This window comes from Carcharodon carcharias, chromosome 29, assembly GCF_017639515.1.
Source record: "Carcharodon carcharias isolate sCarCar2 chromosome 29, sCarCar2.pri, whole genome shotgun sequence".
Lineage (NCBI taxonomy): Eukaryota > Metazoa > Chordata > Chondrichthyes > Lamniformes > Lamnidae > Carcharodon > Carcharodon carcharias.
Window position 1 is genome coordinate 13,929,310 of NC_054495.1, and position 20,751 is coordinate 13,950,060.

A 20,751-nucleotide genomic window follows, 5' to 3' on the forward strand; every position below is an offset into this window, starting at 1 on the left:
CGGACCACCATGCCTGCTCCGGCTCTCCGGTTGAGCATCAGAAACTAATGCAATTGCCCTGTTTATTCTCCGTACCCTTGCATATTGTTTTCAATCAAATAATCATCGAATATCCTCGCCAATGCCTCGGTTCAACCTGCCTCCAACAAACTTCCAGGCAATGCATTCCAGATTCGATCCAACCATGTGTGAAAAACTTTTCTCACTGCTTCCACACTTGATCCTTTTATAAGTCAATTTAAATTGTTGCCCTCGCGTAATTAGCCCATTTTTAATTGGTAGATTCCCCTCCCAATCTAGTCTGTCCGGCCCTCCCAGGACTTCGATCATCTTCATCAACTCTCCTCTCAGCCTTCTTCTCTCCAAGCTGAACTGTCTGAACCTCTCCAAACAAGCTTCATAGCTGAAGTTTCTCTTATCTGGAAGGAAACTTGTTAACAACCCTTGCACTCGCCCCAATTTTCTCACATCGTTCCTATAACATGGTGCCCAGATCCGTACACAATATTCCAGCTGAGGTCCAACAAGTGCCTTTTTTATAAATGCAGCATAACTTATTAGCTTTTGTACTCTATTTCACTTCGAATAATACCCAGAATAGCATAAGTTTTATTAACTGCTTTCCCCACCTGTCCTGCCACCTTCAATGACGTATACACATATACGCCCAAGTATTTCTGCTCCTGCATTGCGTTCAATATTTCAAACTTTACTTTATATTGTCTGTCCATGTTCGTCCTACAAAAGGTATCACTTCACACTTCCTCACGTTGAACTTCATCTTCCAGCTAACTGCCCAGTTCCTTCAACTTAAATATGTGCACTTGAAATTCCACTCCCTCCAACGTCACATTTCATAAAGCTATCGAGCTTCATATTATCCAAAAACATTGAAATCCTCCCCTACACACTAAGCTGTAGATAATTATTATGTATTAGGAAAAGCAAAGGTCCTATTAATGACCCTTGAGAAGCTCCACTACAAACTTTCTAGAGACCCATAAATACCCATTGACTATTCATCTCTGCTTTCTAGTTTGAGCAAATTGTGTATCCCCAGGGACTTTTATTCCTTGAGCAAGAAGCTTTCTCATTAGTCGATTGTATGGCACTGTGTTAAAAAAAAATAAAGTTCATGTACACCACTTCAAAAACATTAAGCCCACCAAAATTTTCGGTTACCTAGCCAAAAAACTCCAGCAACTTGGTTAAACACGATTGCCCCTTTTGAAGTCCATGTTGGCTCTTTCTTATCAACTATATATTTTCCATGTAACTATTAATTATATCCAGAATTATTGTTTCAAGAATCTTACCCTCAACTGAATTTAATTTGACTGGTCTATATTTGCTCTGCTTGTCCATATGACCTTTTCTGGACAACAGCATTGTTTTTGCAATTCTCCTGTTCTCTGGCGCCACCCCTGAGCCGAGGGGAGACAGAAACTTGTAAACCATGTGTGCAATACTCTATGCTGGAGGAACAGCATCGAATACTTTAAAGGGTGACATCCAACATGTGTGGACCAGAAAATTAGCTTTGTGTTGTTTACCTTCGTGAAGTCACTGGAAATGTGCATTGGCCATGTCATTAAAAGGGCGAATATCGTTTTTTTTTCTGGCATGGACTGTTTTAAGATCCTCGCTTTAGTTGCTAACGGGCTGCAAGCACTCATCTCCTTAAATATTTTTCCTTCTTTGTAGCAAAGCCGAGTTGAGGAGGTGGGTGAAACTGAAAGCGGAAGTGAAGGTTGGTTTCGACCCTCTTGTGGAATAAATTGAATGCAGCAAAATCGGTTTTCCAGACACTCAGAAAATCATTGAAATGTTTTCTTTTACACTATTTTACTAACCACAAAACGAGAAAATTACTTTGTTCATGCAACGACGTTCATGACACTCGCTCCCTTTGCTATAATACCTCTCACCCTAGTGCAGGAAATCCTGCATCTGTCCATTCAATTATTCCGATCTCACTGCAAAAAACTGAAATAAATCCTTCCAACTGGAAGAGGCAGTTACTTGTGCATCATCCTACTCACTATATTATATTCAATGCCCAGACTGTTCCCTCCAGCTTATTGGGGAAAGCAAATCTATTTTGGTTGTGTGTTCCGCAGAACACAAACATTCTGTCACAAACAGTGCACAAGTTATCTGGTTGCTTTCAAGTTTGCTTCGTTGCCTTACATTCATGATGAGAATTCTGTACATGCCCTTACTACAGTGTACCAGTGAAGGTGAAAACAAGCTTGAGGACCATTCTTATCTTTTGACTCGGCACGAGACAGACGTCTGAATTCAAAACTGAGTTCAAAGGTGCTGGATCATAATGGCAGACTTTATTGAGTTTCATGTTTTTTTTCTCTCTCTCCTGCCTTGTTGTGTTGATCGTGGGTGTTTTTTTTTTCTCCTTACCTTTCCATTTTGATTTCAGATAGTGTTTATATCATGCCTTAAGTGCACAAAAGGTTTGCTACTTTCCTCTGCCCATTGCTGTTGTCATTGGTATTGCATCACGAAATTCTTAGCCATTTCATCTCCCCACCATTACACACTATTCCAGACCTTATGTTGTGTGTTGCTACCTCCTTGACAACCCACTCCTTCTAAAAAAAAAATAATAATTGTGGTTACAAACTTTAAAAAATACTATTACATTTTGTATCTCTCTTCCTTTCTGGTGAAATGTCACCTAGACATCAAAGGCTAACTGGCTTTTCCTCCACATGTTCTATCTGACTTGTCGAGTATTTTGGACATTCTTTTTCACCAATGTAACTCCTCTATTTGTTAAAGGGTAGTTGGGAATGGGGTGGGGACCGAAGCAGGCAGTTTAATAATTTCAAGGCTATTTTTGTCAGGAGAAAATCGTCTGAATTCAGTCTTAAGAATGCATGGGCAGATTAGTGAGAAAGAGGAAGAAAAGGCACTTTAGAAAATTAAGCAGAATTAAAATTGTTAGATCATGGTATTCGACTGACGTAATAACACTGGAGCTGGACTGGCTCAAGATCAGGATGCAGAACAGGGATAACCGGGTCGCTGTTAGCGTGACAAAATTAAGCTGGTGGAATGCCACCTGATCCGTATTGGGCCTTCAGCTCTATATGACCCTCATTATTCCTTTGAATAAAATAATCGATTGCATTATAACCAAGTTTGCTGATTATACAATCTTAGATTGGCATCAGGTTGTTAGGATGACACAGATGATATGGAAAATAATTAGAAAAGAAAAGTCGTTGTCAGAAAAAAAAAACATAAGACACTATATTGGGGGGATACCTGGTTTTGTCAATTTTTGAAGAGCGAAACATACAGAAATTGAGAGATCCTACTTAAAGATGAGTTAGAGTCGAAGTGGTATCCCTTTACATGCATATCAAAAACGTTGATATGCAGTAAAACATGTAATTAGGAAGGCAAATGGTATGTTAAAACTGACTGCAACATTCAATAGTAGGAAAGACTTATTAAACGGGCTATAGAGAAGCCACACGGTGTACAACTTTGTATCCTCATTGAAAAAAAAAATGCACTCAGTGTTTGTGTGGGAGAATAAACTACATCCACATGATAACAAAGGCTTAAGTTGTTAAACCATATTGGAATACTACAACGAAGTCTCCTTGCACCTGTAGCAGACAAACCTGCACTCTCAGCTATTGTGAAGGAAGAAAAACAAGTATCATAAGCAAACTACCAAGTACCAAGAGTCCTTGAAGCAAAGTTAGGAAGCCTGTTATCAGCACATGAGAAAGGGTCTAGTCATGCTGTCTGCTGTCTGTCCAGATGACTGGTCGCCAGATGGGCTACTCAAGGTTTTGTGTAACTACTCAAGGTTTTTGCGTAATTATAAACTAAGACAGAACAATTGTATGCATGCCAAAGATAAAATTTCAATGTTATTAATTACACAAGCTTTTACTATAACTAAGTGTGCACTCTGATGCTTCCACAGAGTGCCGGCTAGCTCTGTTGTATGTTATTGGGGTCTCTGTGATATCACGATTCAGTAAAGGCTTCCGAGGCGAACGTCCTGGGTCTGAGTGTTCACTCTGTTTTCCAGGACAGTTTGTAGGGTGCAATAATGGTGCTGCTACTTATTTGCCCAAAGGTCCGGGTTCTTGTAACCCATTACTACTTGTTGGACCTGGAAGGGACTCTTATGGCATTGTTTCCTGAAAGGAAAAACATGTGTTTGAAGATGATTAAAAACAGAAAGGATAACATGGCAGAGAAGCATTCTTGCATTGGAGGCAGTTCTTATAATGTTCGCCTGGCTAATGCCTGAGATGATGGTGACGTTATCTGAAGAAACAATGAACAATTTGGATTTTCTATGCATGAAGGATGGTTTTACTGAAACATGTAATAAGCCTAGCTGTCTTATAGCACAGAGGAATTTCTACGATATTTTCCCTGAAAGGGAATCACCAACTAAGCATGACCGTCCATAGAACATAAATCTCCCATTTAATGTCGCCATGAAGAGGAATAACAAATCTCAGACCATTGTTATTTATTGAACTTCTACTGCAAAGGGAGCACTTGTCATTGGACCATTTATCCTACTCAAGGCTGAGTTAGAGAGATGTTGATCCATAAGCGAGTCAAGAGTTATGTTGGCAGACAAACAGTCGAGGTGCAGACAAAATCAGATCAGACATTAACATATTAATGGATGTGTGGCAGGGAGATGGTGAAGGCCGCGTCGAGGAGGTGGGTTGGCCAGTCATCAATGTATGCTGTACGCCACCTTGTATTGTCCATGATTTATTGCCCTTGAGAAGATGCTGGGACCGTGCCATCTTGGACCGTTGCAGTCCATGAGGTATAGGTCATTCATTGTATAATTAGGAAGGATTTTCGAGGATAGATCTGGCGACAAAGAAGGAACGGTGATATAATTCCAACTCAGGATGGAGAGTGACTTGGAGGGGAGATTCTATTTGGAACTTTTGCCACCTGTCTGCTGCCCTTTGCCTACTAGATGGCAGCGGCCGTGGGTTTGGAAGGTGCTCTCCAAGGAGTCTTCAAGAGTGACTGAAGCATAACTTGTGGATGGTGCACATCAATTTTACTGCGCCTTGATGGTGGAGGAATGAAAGTTGTGGATATGACGTCAATAAAAATGGGCTGCATTCTCCTGGATTGTATGAAGCGTCCTGAGTTTTGTTTGCCAGGCAACAGGAGAGCTTTGCATCATGATCTCTTGCAGTGCAGGTAGTGGGAAACAGAGGAGATGTGAGATGAATTACTCACCACAGGATTCCTAGCAGCTGGCCTGCTCTTCTAGCGAAATTATACAATTTGTGGCTTGCAACATAAGGTTCAGGACAGCAGTAACGCCCAGGTTGTTAAAAGTGGGATGTCCACGCTGGTAATAGCGTTGTATGTCAAAGGACTATGGCTATGTTATCTGTTGTTAGAGATGGGCATTGTCTCTCAGTTCTATGGACAGAATGTTTATTACCAATTCTCAGCTAAAGCCTGGATGTTGTTTAGATCTGGCTGAAATTGCATATGGTCTGCTTTTATATCTGTGGAGTCGTGAATGGGGCTAATAATTGTACAATTACCAGCGAACATTCTGACTTCTGGCCACAAAATGGATGGAAAGTTATCGGAGTAGCAGCGAAGATGTTTGGGCCAAGGAAAGTGTCATGAGAATCACCTGCAGTGATGACCTGCAAGAGAGATAATGATGGAGATGGGTTTGTGATTAAGCTGGTTGGCCTTCTCCTCCACATGTGCCTGGAGATACCTCGGCAGATGCGGATATTGCCAGGAAGATGCCAATATTGTAGCTGTACAGGAAGAGCTTGCCTAATGCGCATATTTTTTCCGGAAGACAGGTCCTCCTCAATATTGCTTGGCATGTTGTTTGGAGCCACAAACTTTGCAATAGCGAGTGCATTCAGCCGTTTTTCACAACACGTGTTGTGAATTGAATTGGCTGAATACTGGCATCTGTGATGCTGAGGAATTCAGGAGGAGGGGGTGGGGGGAATTGAATCATTCAATTGTCACTGCTCGCTGGAAATTATTGAAATAATCTTCTCCTTGTCGTCTGCAATAATGCGCTGGGCTCTTTCATCAATGCAGTTGGGGATATTTGTGGAGATTCCTGATCCTCTTATTTGTTTCATTACCCACCACCATTCACGGCAGGATGGGGCAGGACTGCAGAGCTTAGATCTGATCCCTTGGTTCTTTCATTTATTTCCTTTTTCATGATTGACCTCCAACTGCCACAAACTTTTTCCTGTGTGTTAGGTATGCCTGCAATCATTGGAGAATGTCCCCTTAATTGCTATTGGCTCCAGTTTATTGAAAGGCTACTTTATTTGACAATCGGCCATATACTGACTTGCCTTTAATGGCAGCCACAATCATCGAAACTCTAGAGTTTAGACCCTTTTTCTAGGCTTGAACAAAATCTCTAGTTATGTCAAGAGGTGCGTTAACTTGGCAAAATAAAAACAGGACCTCAGTGAGCAGGTTATTCTTCAGCAAGTGGAGCTTAAACGCACTATTGGTGACCTCTTACAGCACATTGCTGATGATCAAGAGTGGACTGATGGGGCAGAAACTGACTTGGTTGCATTTCCCGTCTTTCCTTTTCTCTGCAGTGCATAGCTTGACAGTTTTCAACGTTGCTGTTTCGTTGTCAAATTTCTTGCCGTACTGGAACAGTTTCGCTAGGGGCGTGGCACATTCGGAGGAGAGGTCGGCAGTACTATTCTCGGAATATAGCCGGTGCAGTAAATATTTCTTGGAGTATCCAGTATAGTACATTCAGCCGTTTGTTGACATTAGGTGGAATACATCGAATTGTTTGAAGATTGATAGCTATGATGATAGGGCATTCTGGAGCAGGACGAAGATTCCATTAAGCAAAGCAGCAGAACAATGAGGCTTAAAAATACTTAGATGGAATGTGACCCCGTTTTCCATACAAGTCTCAGAATGACATAGCCTAGCTTATAAAAATAAATATCGGTCACTATATTTTGGTATACCAGGGTGAACGCCTATAGCAACGTTTGACCGTGATGTGAGGAATGCATACCCATTAAACAAAGGCATAACAGAGCAATCTTGGAAAATAGTTCAAGTCGTCCATGCAGTGACTGAAGAGTTTATTTTCTTAAAATAAATTGTATGTTAAACTGCAATATTGCAAAAGCTAAATATAAATAGCACGGTAAGGCATGATTTTGCAAAGACGTGGGTGGCCAGGGTGGTGGGTGCAGGTTCTGAGGGGGTTGGAGGTATGGGGGGAGATGCCATGAAATTCGTTGATTTCAAAGCTGACGTCCACTGACACAAAATCACAAATCGCAAACAAAACCAAATATGGAAAATGAGAAAGCAAACCAATCATTAATGAAACTGAGAATGGAAACAAAATCTTCTAGGGAAACTTTAACAGGTTGAAACAGATAATGTCTCACAGAGCCATTCAGTTTCACATAATGATGCCCGTGGTGCGGTACATCGACCAACGTGCAGCCAATACCCCGAAACAGAAAATAAACAAAAATGCAATGGGTGTGGTTGTTTGTGTTAATGGACGATTTTGTTAGAGGACCTATGCTACCGTTATCATCCAAACCGAAATGAGGAGGCTCTGCAGATATGTGGCAAAGGCGCTGTTCCTTGCTACTGGAATTTCAATTGCTTGTTCGCTGCTCTAGCTTTGGATCAGGCTAAATCGCACACAAATAGGACCTGGAAGTCGTTACAATGCGTAAGATCTCTATGACTCGTATCAGACATTTAAATATCATTCATAATTTGTAATCAACAGTAATGTTCCTGGTAATGAATCTTTATTTACTGTTGTTTCAATTCTATAGTGTGTAGGTGGTTAAGTAAATAGTATTTAATGTTTCCTTTTTTGATGCTTGTATATTTTTTTAACAAAAAATATCGCTTCAAACTGTGGAATAAAGTGTCTCCGTTAATGCAGTAAATAACTTCAGGTTTTGTTTTTACATTTTTGCATTTAAGTAATAACATTGCGTGAACTGGACTTTGGTAATATCTGTCCTCCACATCATCTTCGGCCATAATTTGAAATATGTCCGCCCTTCTAGCTTTTCACTTTTTCTTTGCTGCAGCAAACATGCTGGTCAGCAGGATAAACCCCTATGTTCAGCTGTGATTCTAATACATCGTTCTACATCGTATTCACTGCCCGAAATTCAAGATAATGCCTCAGTTATTTTCGAAGCAACATAAAGGCGAATTATTTGTGTTTACAATGTTATCCTTCCAACAATAAGTCACAAGGATTTTTTTAATCACTTTTGCGGTAATCGATGTCCGTGAAAGTGTTGGATCTGTTGCGCTTGTCCAACATGTTTAGCCTTATTCTGAAGAGACAGTTCATACACAAGGTTTTAGTCGCCTCAAGTTCACTCCCACGAAAAAAAGCACAACTTCACTCTTACCTGAAGTAAAATTAATTTATCATATGTTGTGGTTGAAAACAAAATACCTCATTTAATTTAGCTAATTCGATTGACAATATCATAGAACCGATTTTAGTCAGAGCGATCTGGTGGGAATGCAGTAAATTTGCGCGAAATTTTAAAACCTAATCGAATTTTACCCGATGTATTTGAATCAATTAATCTCAAAAGTATATCTGACACGTGCTGGGTTGAGTTAAATGGCTTACCTGTTTTCTGTTTCAGGTACTCCGCTTCAGGCCCTGTTAATATGCGGCAGTAGCTTCTTAAACAACACGATGTGAAGAATTCCTAATGAATTTATTATTTTAAGAATTTAACAATTATTTTTTAAGCTTTCGGATCTGGATAATTGTTTTTCTTTATTAAGGACAAATGTCAACGGGAAAATGCCTCGTGCTTAAATCTTCCACCATCTTACCATGGATACTGATCGAAAATTTGTCTCATTACCAGTCACTCGAAGTTACGCTGAATGGCATCAGCAGTTTCGGTCCTTAAATAGCTATGCAGCAATGGCAATTTCCAAGCTTTCATTGAGTAATGATAATCAGAGAATTACCCTGAAATTAGCAAATCTTCGGAGTTGTCATTACATTGACAAATTATATTTAATTTTATTGAAGTCTATGAATTTGGAAATCGAGCAATAGTGATTACAATTTTTAATTTAAACTATCGATTAGGTTTCCTTTCAAGGTTGCTGGATTTATATTTGCAAACGTGCACTTATATTTGCAGTGTGGACCTTCATCTCAGTCATCTGCTTCACTGCTAAAAAGAAGTGGTGCTATGCAACTAGCAACAGTCATATTAATTTCTTGGGGATTCCGGGGAACTTTAAGTCAGGCACAGCTGCATAAATGCCTGCAACTTGTGGCAGATGGTGGCATTCTGGTCAGGTCACTGGAATAGGAACCCATGGCTAGGGCAATTCCCTGGGTTGGCAGTTCAACGACTGCAACAGAAGCTCCTGGAGGTTTGTCCAATTAACTAATAAATGCAGAATTGAAAGTTGGTCACAGTGATGCTAAGTATGGGATATGATTGAGTGCCTTAACATTCTCCTTGCTTACCCACGATAGGTAAGGGAATCTGCTACCCTTACCTAGACTGCTCATATGTGACTGCAGGCCCAAATCATGTGGCTGATCATAACTGCCCTCTGAAATGGCATGGCAAGCCAATCAGTCTAAGCGGAATTCACGATGAACAACACATTTTCGCCTTTCCGATGACGCCCACATGAGATGAAATAAGAAAAAAACAAAATCACCAACTGTGACGCTCCACCATGAACTTTTTCAATCTATTTATTATTGACTGAATGGAATTCTTGTGAACTGCCAATAATACCTCTCTTCATATATAGCTGACGAACATTGAATTCCGTAGCACATGCAAATTTATTAACTGACACTGAATGGTGGGAGTTAACCTAGCCAACCTGCAGTGAGTAAGGGTGATCGGCAAATCAACTTCTTTTAAAAATACAAATTATCAACGTTTTTATCTTTACCACAAGATATTTCTTCGCTTTTGGCAAACATTGTGACGTGAGTTTGAAATTTGACCTTGCTCCTGCTTTCATATTGCAAACATGTTCACGTTATTAACCTAAACTGGAAAGGCTGTCAGAAGTAAAAAAAAAAATTGGGTTTCCGGGTCGTGTAGGGGATGTTGATATGGACTAACTCTATAAGCTTACATTCCAATGGATAGGATAAAAAACATTCTTATAACCAGTGAGCTTAATAGAAAGGGCGATGGGTTTGGGTAAAATTTACATTTCATCAAGGCACATTAGTTGTTCCATACGTATCTATGTATATATATATATTTATACATATACATGATAGAGTACTATTTACACGCTAATGTATTTGTAAATTTGGATGCATTATAATCACATCATCTAAACCTTTTGTCCTGAATTAATCCACATCCTTATGTACATCATGTATGTGCTTTCTCATATTTTCTATCCAAACTGCAGTACTTTGGAGGTGAATACAGAGATCTAAACTCACATTTGTTTATCTGTAATAACTCTATATCCCACAGATGTAAATCTTAATATTCATGACTGGCGGGTACAAATCTTTCACCTTTCTGTCCAAACAGTACTGCCTGGCGCTTTTCTTGAATGCTCGACAAAAAGCGGCAGTGCGATAAATATATCAAAATTGGCTGCAGGTAAAGGAGGAAGTGCATTAAAAAAGTTGGGATGTGCGAGTGCAGCAGAAGATAATAGTCAAACATTCTGTCATGAATAATAAGTTAACGTTCAACTAACTATATATGATTGTTTTATAGAATCACAGGGTTTATTATTATTATTATTAGAATAGTTATTATTTCTCTTATTACTGTTGTTATGCTTTCAGCAGTCAGCACTCACCTTTGCTTCCACATTTATTTTGCAGATCGACAAGTAGAATTGGGGGAGAAAAAAATCAATGATCGTAGATGAGAGAACCAAATTCAAAATAAAAGATACACAGCTTTTTAGGAAAAGCAAGACAACATCGCTTGACTATATTAAAATTACAAAATTTGGAATTATTTACTTGCAATCAAGTCATTTAACTTTCTTTCTGAAAGAAAAAAGAATCGTTGCCATGTGAGGAGACTTGATCAGAAATGTAATAGAGCTGTGCATGCAGTTCGAAGGAATGCCGCACATTCATCTAAATTGAAGATCATGAGTGTAAAAGTAAAATCCGGCACAAGATTGATGACTTTGTTCGGCAGCAGTCAAGAGGTCTCCCTGGGCAGAAGGGAAGCAAGTAGAGTCTTGCAAGTTCGGATGTTGAATTCTGAGCGAGAGCCGCAATGCGGAACGGACAAATGGAGATGGCCAAAATTTGCAAACGTGCTCATCACTGATTGCTTGATACACTGTAGAAGGCGTAGCTCCCATAATAACAGAATCACAGAATGACAGTGCCAAAGACACCTTTTCGGCTCATCGAGTCTGCACCAGACTATGGGAATCACCTAACCTTTCTACCTTGTCCCATTTACCAGCACTCCGCACATAGCCTTGAATGTTATGAATTGCCAAGAACTCATCCAAGTACGTTTTAAAGGAGTTGAGGCACCCCACATCCACCACCATTGCAGGCAGTACATTACAGACTGTAACCACCCCCGGGTAAAAAGTATTTTCCTCACATACTCCCTAAACCTCCTGCCCCACAATTTGAGTTCATGTCCCTTGTGACTGACCCTTCAACTAAGGGGAGCAGCTGTTCCATATTCTCCCTGTCCATGCCGGACATAATCTTGTACACCTAGATCAGGACGCCCCTCAGTCTTCTCTGCTACAACGAAAATAACCCAAGTATATCCAAATCTCTTTCATAACTCATATGTTTCAACCCAGGCACCATCCTGATGAAACTCCTCTGCACCACCTCCAGTGCAATCATATCCTTCTTATAATGTGGCGACCAGAACTCCAAACAGTACTCCAGCTGTGGCCTCACTAAGTTTCTACACAACGCCAACATGACTTCCCTATGTTTTAATCTGTGCTTATTTTGATAAAGGCAAGTGTTCCATATGCCTTTTTTTGCCACCCCACTAACATGACCATCTGCCTTCATGGATCTATGGACGCACACGCCAAGGGCCCTTTATTCTTCTGAACTTCCAATTGTCATGCTGTACCATGAATACTTCCTTGTCAAATAATTCCTTCCCAAGTATACCATCTCACAGTTTTCAGGGTTAAATTCCTTCTGCCAATCACCTGCCCATTTGTCCATCCCGTCTATATCTTCCTGTTGCCATGACACTGAAACTCTCTTTTAACCACCCGGCCAATCGTCTTTTCATCCACAATTTTTCTAATCCTCACCGCTCCACCCTCGCCTACATTGTCATCAATGTAGTTTATATAAATGAAAAAAATAGGTGACTGAGCATAGACCCCTGTGCTACGCCAATGGACACATGCTTCCAGTAACTAAAGCATCCTTCTGTCATCACCCTCTGTCTCCTACAACTATGCCAAATTTTGATTAACCTTATCAAATTGCCCTGTATCCCATGTGCATTTGCCTTGCTTATATATATCCCTTTTGGGAACTTGTTAAAATCTTTGCTGAATTCCATATAAACTACATCAACTTCATTACCCTCACTTACACACCTGGTAACATACTCAAAAAAAATCAAATTTGTTTTGCATGATCTCCCTCTGAGAAAGGCGTGCTGAGTATCCCTAATCAAACTTGCCTCTCCAATTGGAGATTGATACATACCTTCAGAACTTTCTCCAATAGTTTCCCTAAAAATGACGTGAGACTCACTGGCCTGCCGATCCCTTTCCTATCTCTACAACGGTTCTTAAATAGTGGAACCACATCAGCTGTTCTCCGCTCCACTGGCACCTCCACCATGGCAGAGAGAAATTAATAATTTGGATCAGAGCCCATGCAATCTCCTCTCTTCCCTCCCTGAGCAGCCAGGGACACACATCATGTAGACCTGCAAATTTGACTACCTTTCAGCCTGCCGACACATCCAATGCCTTTTCACTCCCTATATCAATTTGGAGATGAAACTCCCCCATCTCTCTCACCGAGATCAAAACCTCCATCCTCATTCTCTTGACAGATGTGAAATATTCGTTCAACAGTTTAGCGATATCCTGTGTCTCCACCCATAGGTTGCCCCCTTGGCCCCCTATGGGGCCTATTCATTCCCTGGTTATCCTCTTCCCATTGATGTACTTAGAGAATATCTTAGGATTTTCCATAATTTTACAAGCCAGAGCTTTCTGATATCCCCTCTTGGCTCTTCTAAAAGCTTTTTTAAGCTCCACACTGCACTTTCTGAGGGAACTAATGCCTCCATTGTTTTGCTTACCTTGTGCCGGCTAAAAGCCTCTCTTTTCCTTGTCATCATTACCTGAATATTTCTTGTCATCCATAGTTCGCTGGGCTTCTTACACATTCCTATCACCCTCGAGGGAACATGTTGAACCTGTACCCTCCCCTTTTCCTATTTGAGCCCCCCCACTGCCCTTCTGTACATTTCACCACAAGTATCTGATCCCAGACTACCTTGGCCAGATCCTGCCTTATGTTACTTAAATACATGCTACCCCAGACCTTAATATTTTGCATTCAGAGGGACTGCAAACAAGCCATAGTTGGAATATCCACGGAGGGCAGTAAATGAAGGATGCCATTTGGTTTTGATTGAGATAATAAACCAAGGAAACACTTGCACTTTAAAGAGGACATAAACAATGCCACAAAACTGTTATCAAGGGAGCAGGATTGTTTTCTTATATGCCTGATAGTACCTATTTCCCAATGAACGACAGAGAAAAAGACAAAAGAAACACTCGTTCATTCTAACCTTGCCCTGGTTTGAATTTCGATGTGTCACATTGGTCTGACAGTTTATTTTGTTTTCTTTCATAATGCAGGCGCTAAAACATTTTTAACACATCTTTCTGGGTTGTAAGAACTTTCATACGTTTTAAGAATATGGAAAGCGTTCGAAAATCGTCATATTTTCATCATTAGGGATGCTTGAAACAAGACTAGTAATTCTCTAATGAACTGGAATTGAACGGAATTGAAATAATGCTAATGAATTTGTATTCTAAATGATGTGCAGAAAAATGGACAGAAGTCTTACTATCCCCAAGAGCTTACCGCCAATTAACTATAAACATTGTTGTAAAGAAGGAAACGCCAAAGATAATAAATTTAAAAATGATCCAACCAACACTAATTGAACTGAAAGCAGCATTTAATTCAGTATATTCTAATATTGGATGCCTGAGCGATACATTTAGTCCAAGACATTTGGAGGATCTTTACTGCTTGTCGACAACATGCATCAACGATGTTGTTTACATTTACATTGAATTGTCCGTTTAGATATAACTTTGAAGTCATTGGGGTGGCGAATGAATCCATGCATTTCCCACCCAGGAGCAGGAGTTTTGCTAATTTAATCCTCACAGACTGAAACGATGTAGACTGTTAAGGGACTGCGGGTGCCGGGATATCAAATGACAAATCGTAATGAGTACAAGTAAAATAATGTATTTTATTTATACTGGCTATTCACCTAACACAGGCACGCCATAAGGGTGTCATAACTGATGAATTATTTCTGCAACATGATTAAAGTCAAAAGCAGGTGACATATGCGCTATAATTAACTCAGACGGTGTAACTTTGCATAATTGTGTGGGAGTGGGGGCGTGGTTAGGTTGCATTGCCTGACGGTTAGGTGGGACGGCCAGGCGGCAAGGTGAGGTGGGGAACTCAATGGTGGCAGTCGTTAGGGCTCATTCAAGATAGTGAGTCTTATGCACATGAATAGATCTAAGGCTGGCGTCCGTTTAACGATGGGTAAATGCCATCTCCTTCGTTCCCTTCACCATGTAACCTCCACCGATAGTATGCTTCTAAAGGCATGACAGACAGTGAACGTCGCACAATGTATTATGCGACATTCAGACGTACATGAGAATGTTCTCAATGATTTCCCTCATCATTCAATTAGCTTGGTACCCACCAAAGCTGAATGAAATATCAGGTGAAGGGGCGCATTCGGCCAGGTAAAGTCAAGGCTGCCTGGGTCATGTTTGCTGAGGCCTTTGACAATGAAATGGAAAGTTACAATGGGTGAAAAAGAGAGAAACGATTATTTAGAGGAGGACAGCGAGAACAAACTGGAAGTCAAGGTGAGGACTGGATGATTAAAGGAAAATGCAAAAATGAAAAAAATATATAGAAAAACACATAGGAAAAGAGAGTGAGAGAGAGAGCGAAAGAGACCAATTATTCTGCGGGCTCCAAGTAAGAAATTTGATTTAAATAAAACTGAGCAAGAAGTAGAGGTAGGGCCAGAGTTATGCAAGCAGAGGAAGAAAGATTTGTGCGATCAGTACCGAAGTACAATATTTTCGAGATAAGATTCAAAGATCCATATCTAGATAGAGGCCCATAAAGACTTTTAGATAGACGTCTATGGAAGCTGATGTCTGGATAGATGGCTGGATATGTGTCCTGTTGAGGGACAGATATGTAAAGAGATAGGTAAGCAATTATGAATGAAAGAAAGCGAGATAGAACAGAAGGAAAAAAAGGCAGAAAGAAAGAAAGAAAGGCAGAAAGAAAGAAAGAAAGAAAGAAAGAAAGAAAGAAAGAAAGAAAGAAAGAAAGAAAGAAAGAAAGAAAGAAAGAAGGAAAGAAAGAAAGAAAAGAAAGAAAGAAGGAAAGAAAAATATGGCGAAAGCGAGAAAGAAAGAAATAATGCAATAAAGCAATGGAGGAAAGTAAGAAAACCCCGGGGAGGCATGCTGTGCTGGTGGAACATGTGGGAATCAGTAACTGAATTGCATAAGACAAACTTATTTAATAAAAATATACATTTGGATTTGCAAACACCAATAAATATACACTAAGATTATCTTTTTAAAAATTCCCTCGACACAAGGACAACTCATTTTTACATTCCAACTGTTAACATTAATTAACGGTTGCACAATGCTTGATACTTCGCTGGGGTATTTGTGAGCGACATCGTATTCTACTTATCCATCAAGAATAAGGATGAAGTTCCGTCTCTTCCGAAACTGAACAACAAAGTTTCAGTAATGCATTCCATCAATTTTTAAAAAGTGCCTAAAATTGACCAAAACAGTTCAAAATATTCAGGAGCATGCTGTCAGAACTTCAGGTATCAGTCCTTCAAATCGGCTCCATTCCATGACCATTTCATCGTCTTCAATTCAGAGGAAAATACATTTCCATGATTTGTAAAGCACTACATTTCTCTATCATATGGCAAGTTCAGAAATCATGTCATTATTCAGACACAAAGAAAACCTAAAGCAATTTACAAAGAACACATGATTATAAAATATTACAGCACAAAGTTGAAATGCCCTTCTCATGTTAATTACTTCCTTCAACTTTTCGCAAGATTGTCAACCTTAAATGCCACCGATATTAAAGATAGCAGCAACTTACACCTCAGTAATAAAATCTACTGATTGGTTGGCAAATGAACTCTGATTTCTAAAGGGTTGCCATGGCGAATACAGGAGGGAATAGTTAACTTTCAAGCTGTTCTTCAAATTCAAATCAGTCAGCTCGAAACTTATTCTCAAAGCATTGCCATTGAGAATGAAGTTGCTGTTACCATTACTGTCGGTAGTCTTGTGATCAGTTCTGATGAGTGCAAGGCCAAACGCATGGAAACCATTTCGACCCCTTCATATACTTATCCGCACAAACAAAACAAAATAATTCCTGGACTGAGACCCTTCTCGAAATATTTGACCATTTTTGATATTTATTAAATAATTAATTGCACCTTCAGAAATGGTTATAACATCCAATGTTAGCAGCCTTTCTGACATTGCATGTCCGATCATAACAATTCACGATTATTTTCCTCCATGATCCTTCTATTTCATTTGATCGCTACATTTAAGTTGTCGCATATTTTAACTGGCCGTTGAACAAATGAGCACATTTCCGTTTTTTTTTGTTTGTTGCCTCTCTATCAAACGGCGTCATGTATTTTATTAATTTAAAATAATCTGCCCTCCATTTAATCTGTACAGGAATATGGAATCCCAGCCTTTAATCCTACGTGGGACCGTTCCGTCCCTTGCACCGGTCGAGTGAATGTCCATTGCATATTTGAAACTACAACACATGAAACGAATGACGTGAATATTTTACTAATAGCGGTGATTATAGACCCACGCATACCTGTCTCTTTCGCAGCCAGTTCTTGTTCTGTCGAAATTGAAACAAAAACACAGCTATAATTTTAGAATTTGGCAGGAAAAATCCTCATGAGAATAATTTTACGGCCCAGTCACTACATTGCATTTGCTTCGGCGGAACACTAAAATGCTCCCAGGGGAAAATTCCGGCGCATATTTATTCACCTTATTCTGAAGTTTACAACCATACTATTAGCCGAAAATGAGTTCCATGCGGTGTATTTCTAATATCTATTCGATCACGCTATCCAGGAAAATGGGATAATGGCCCTCCGTAGTTCATTTCATTTCTGGGCCTCTTCCAATTTCTTCAATGAATAGGGCAACAGGATGACATATAACGGGACGGATTATTTGATATTGACTGCTCAACAACATTGCCTTACTATTGAGGCTGCCCTTAAATGTGTAAAAGCATGGGGGAGGATATGACTTGCAACAAGCGAGAGAAGTACAATGGTCAAAAAATCGAAAACAACATTTTTGCTCCTAGTTTATTGTAAGCAGATCGCTCGCAAGTTTGAAGTTTTATGGAAGCTGGAGTCAAATTAAAGTGGGAAGTTTGCAGGTATGCTCAAACCTTGCCCCTTGAAACAGAACCCTGGATGGTGGTGTGACAGAGCCCACAAACGCATTCAAGTCTATTTGCCTGTATCATATGCGCACGAACAAAATAGGTTACATATCGGCGTTGGATTCACAAACTTCCTGACTCCCTCAGCTGCACACACGAATTCAGCGGCATGCTGCTCATTTGCGTAATTATTGTCGTGATCGTTTGAAATTAATACCTTTAGTATCCAGCTCTTCTTTGTATTTTTCTGTTTGTGGAAAACAACTTGCAATATCAGAGAAACATTGGATCGCAGCGTTAGCGGATAACAAAATTACAGGATCAGGGAATCAAAAATTAACATGATAAGATCTACACAGCATTATAACAACAGGATTTTGTGCAGATATTGACGGCGATACAGTCAGATTTCGCCGCTATCATTGTACTGAAATATGCAAATTCTGGAAACACACTGCAGCAGAAGGTATCGGAAATCTAAAAGGTTCTTACAGTGAATATTAACTTTCCCTTAGGGTGTGCTGTGGGCGCAGCCATTCCTCCCCAGTGCAACCCAATAACGACGTTGAGGAAGGATACACGGACTTGGGGTCTACCGGATTGAAGACCATCCTTTTTTATTGCTCACCTCCGCCTGCTTCGAAAGCTCCTCTTACATTATAAACAGGATGCACTTCAGGCTCAGGATTCCTAATCGTGAAGGGCATGTCCTTGGATATTCACTTAGTGTCCAATTACATCAGTTTGTAGCTAGGAACAACTTAGACCTTTCGTTGCCGCCGTTGTGTCCATTTCTTTGGCCAGGTGTCCGAATGAAACTCTGGACCCATCTCCGGTTTTCTCGCTGCTCCCGAAACGATACAGCTGATAACTTATCCGTATTTGATCTTTTCATTGCGATGTGCAGCTTTAACATTAACGTCATTTTGTTTTTGCTCCCCTTGTTAAATCTATCATGTTTCCCTCGGAGAATGCTGCAGTCTGTTCTCCCATGTCGAACATCAATAATCATCAACAAGCCTGATGGCAACTTTGGAGTAGTTATTATCTGCCAAAAATAAAATCTCTTATTTTTGAAGAAGTGAGTTGAATAAAGTCTGAATTCTATAACGTGCAATTAAGTTCAGTAAAAGGAATGATGATGGTAATAAGTACAAACTGGTTTGGAATCCGTTCAAGGAATAGACGACGCCACAAATGCGGCCAATGTAGTCAGTGAAAATTATAGAGGCATTAGATGTCCATGATCAAAAAATTACCCTACATTTGGAAGTCATTAAAGGATCACAGAGTATAGGCAGCATGACACATTGAGGTATGTAGGGACTTAAAAAGGAAATAAGTTTGGACGAAATCCTCTCATTCGGGATGGAATAGGACGAAACCATCGGTCTATCAGAACATTGCAATGTGCAGGACTTGCAGAAGCCGGGCGATAAATGGCGGGGTCATATGAGTTTGAAAGCTGGGCAGGGAAGATCATCAGGGGAAATGAGGTTAAAAATGTGCAGCTCAGTAGGAAGTTAGAGCATTGCGGGCAATAGCTAGATATGGTTCTTCAACGGTTAAAAAGAACAATTCAGAACTGGGATTCCAGAAGGAGTCCTCTAATACTCAATGTGTTGCCGTTAACGCCAATAGGAATACTCAATAGTACTGATGATTTCACATCGACTTGTACATTTTTTTTCCCCTCGTTCTATCAAATGGCCTTAAGGCGCACTTCGAATTTGCATCAACAGGTACATTTTGAAAAACAAAAAATCTGGAAGAACTACTCCCGGTGTCTAATTCTGCAGCCGATGGCGTTCAATGTTAACAGGTCTGAATCTGCAGATGTGTAGATTATGCGACGAAAACCACTCAGAGTTAAAGATTGTCTAAATTGTCTAAAAGCTGTGCAAGTATTATGCTGAAAAAATTGCAACTATGCATAATTGAAATGTACAACTAGCCCCATTGAAATCTAACTCTCGATAATTGTTTCAGTAAAAGTCGCACCGATTCTACTGCTGCGGGTAAAAAAAGAGCAATCACTAATAAATGTGCATCATCACTACACTACATTGCTATTGATTTCGGGTTGATTTTTGTTTCTGTTAAGTCCCGTGATCTTCTATGTTATTTAATTGTCCAGCCTGCTAAGCTTATTCGAGGTTTGCTCCTCACTCAACTCTTTCGTCTTCAATCAATGTGAGATAAGTGCTGCAAATAGAGGGAAGTGGAATAATGTCAGCATGGTTTCATTACGATTGTTAAAGTAATACGTGAGAGCACAATTCTGGCAGAAGTAACACTGATCGCACGGAGATGCGACAGACATAAACGGATGGATTTCTATAATAAACACAAAAAAGAGAATGCAAACAGTGCTTGTGAAAGGCGAACTTTGTTGAGAACATTATTTCTGCTGAGGCATCTGTGCCAGTGTGTTGGAGCTTGGACAAGAGCGACCATATGTGGACTCCGTTTGAGTGCATTTGCAGTCCGCAGATTAACAGCCAGGGGCTTACCCCGAATTGGCCTGTGACTTTTCACCATCACGTCGAATTGTGTTTATGGTGTGAGCGTGCAATGCTTTTATCTGGAGCATTGAAATAATCATTATTGTTCTATCCATTACAGTGGAAATTAACTCTGTACATTTGGTGCCGCTCTGACTGTGAACATTGATGCAGATTGAGCTTCAATCTGGATTGGGTTATTTTCGATGATTCGCATGGTCCTGAAAGTCAGTGTCTCCACACGATGCTGCTCTGGTCCTCGGGCTGCATCAGAAAGAAAGAAAATAATTAACCTAAAATAATTTGTCAGCATTAATACAGCTGTTGCATTGAAGATAAGGGTTGCAGAGATAAAAATGAAATATAACTCTGCCTCTAGGTGGTGAGAAATTCATCCAGCAGTTTGCT